The following is a 2,456-nucleotide window of genomic DNA, read 5'->3' as shown; positions in this document are numbered from 1 at the left end:
CATGAATATGAAGAATATTAAAGCAAATATTCACAAAAACGAGGAAGATTGAAACTAGCTACAAGGCAGGAATCGTGAACCAAAACCGAAACTAAAGTCATTGCAAAAGCTAGTTCAAGAAAAGCTACCAAATAATAACTCAAGGTTGGATACAAAGAAGAGGAAAGAGGTGTCAAGAATCAACAGATGACTCATGATGACAAGAACCAAAAGCCAAGAATGACAGAAAGACAAGGATGACATTCCTATAGGCCTCTGATAGTGCCACAATTTGTACAAATAGGCGCGCTTCTATTTATACAATTGTGATCCTACCATAGGACACTTGCTCCATATTACACAGATTAAACCTAAGCTCTGATACCACTTTGAATTATAATAAATTAATTATTTTAATCAAATCAAAGTTCTTCAACAATAGTTTTATAAATGTAATTAGAAACTCAGAATAGCATAAACCAACAAAATTAACGGTTATAAATGTAAAGCCTACTCACAAATTGGTCCCAAGGGACCGAAGAAACCAAACCAGAGTGCCAAGGAAGGTTGAAGTAGAACGGAATGAAAGAGCACGAAATTTGGACCGAGGTAGTAGCAACAACTTCGATTTCTCACTGTAGCAACCTCAACAACAGCCCTAGTATCAATAACATAGAGCAACCCCAATAATAATGGTAGCGAATCTAATAGCCTACGGTGGTTTAAAACTAAGCAAAGATAAAAGGGACAGCAAACATGATAGGATAGAGTCAATAATAGAGCTTTATGGCAAGACAAGGTAGAACAAGTTTAGTCTTACCAAAGGAAATAAGAGGATGGAGCATCAGCAGCTCCGGTGACCCCCCACCGGCAAGGACAGAACAGGCAGAAGCAAAGCTGAGCTAAGGCAAACTTGCAGAGGTTCCAACAGCGGCTTCCGGTGACGTCAGCGCGATCCCCGGTGACCAGAGGCACGGTGGCGCAGCTTGCGACAACGGCGGAGGCGTACCAGCTCCCCCTCCTCGCGAGACTCTCCTCTCTCTAGCCATTGTGTTTCTCTCTCTCTTCGAAGCCCCATACCTGCAGCCGCGACAGCAACAACGAAGCTCCCCTTCCAGCGGTAGGGACGGTCTCCAGGGACAGCACCTCCTCTCTCGTGCATCTTCCTTTCTCCTTCCCCCATTCCCTGTTTCGAACTCCTTCTCCCTCTCCCTACCTGATCCGCAGCAACGACGGCGACGTCCAGCCTCACCAGTGTCACCCCCTTCTCCCCCTCTTCTTCCTTTCTTCTCCCTCTCTGTTTTCTCTCGCTATTTTTCTTTCTTTCATTCTCAGCAGGGTATGTGTGTGTGTTAGGAGAGGGTTAGGGTTTAGAAAAGGGGTAAAGGGTAGTTTAGGTATTTTGATAAAATTAAAGGGTATATGTAAAATGTTTCAAAATATCTTGAGATGTTACACGATCTAACTGCGGCCTGGCTAAACCTGCCAAATTCCTTTTTTTTTTTTTATGTGTTATATATACAAATCATTTTGGTTTACAAGTCATACAAGTTGAGCGTGTCAACACGCGCTAACGCGCTTCGCGTTCCTCCTCCTTCTCTTCCTTCTTCTTCTTCTTATTCTTTGCGTTTCTCTTCTTATTCATTGTTGCTGCTGCATTTTTTTCCCTCCTTCTCTTTTTATTGATTTTGCAATATTATGTATTTTTTCTTTTTTGTTTGATCATTTCCTCCTAAGAAAAATTATGATAATATGAAATAAGAAGATGAAGAAAAATAAACAACAGAAGATGAAGAGGAGGAAGATGAAGAGTTTTGAATTATGCAGAACTTATTAGAATAAAAATACACCCAAATATCTTCATGTTACATCCAAATTTGCTGCAAATACAGAAAAAATGTTTCCTCTAATACTACATTTTTTTTCTTATTTCTTTCTTTCTTTTAATTAATTGAATATAAGTTCATCCTCTTCCAAATAATTTTGCAGTATTATGTGTTACTTCTTCATGCTTGTTTGGACGCCATTATTTTGATAAAAAAAAGATATTTTTTCAATGAAAAAAGATTTTTTTTAGCGTGTTTGGCAAATTTCTATTAGTAAAAATAAAAGCACTAGAAAAATAAAAAAATATATATCTTTTTTGAGAAGCCCTGATTTACATCTTTTTTTAAAAGATCTTTTTTCCATAAAAAAATGTTTTTCATATAATGAAATACCCAAATATAAAATTACTTTTACTTTTTCATAAGATCTTTTAAAAAAAGATAATTCAAAAAAGATCTTTTTTAGAGCTCACCCAAACAAGTCCTTATTCTTTGTTTGATTTTTTTGTTTTTATTCTTGTTAAGAGTGTAAAATAAGAAGAAACTTGAGAAGGTAAAACAAAAAGAAAAAGATGAATAAGAAAAAAAAGCAGCAAAAGATGAGAAGGATGAAGACGAAGAGTTTTGAATTATGCAGAACTTATCAGAATA

The 2,456-nt window shown here is 36.9% G+C and overlaps 1 long non-coding RNA gene across 1 annotated transcript; it reads right to left on the bottom strand.

Moving 5' to 3' along the window:
• LOC110269561 lies at nt 497–1,430 on the bottom strand. The gene is made up of 2 exons (XR_002358341.1): nt 800–1,430; nt 497–614 (listed from the first exon to the last, which is right to left on the bottom strand). It is a non-coding gene; the product is annotated as an uncharacterized LOC110269561 (long non-coding RNA).

Source organism: Arachis ipaensis, chromosome B03, assembly GCF_000816755.2.
Source record: "Arachis ipaensis cultivar K30076 chromosome B03, Araip1.1, whole genome shotgun sequence".
NCBI classification, from domain to species: domain Eukaryota; kingdom Viridiplantae; phylum Streptophyta; class Magnoliopsida; order Fabales; family Fabaceae; genus Arachis; species Arachis ipaensis.
The sequence above is the reverse complement of the archived record's forward strand: the minus strand, read 5'-3'. Positions and strand labels throughout refer to the sequence as shown.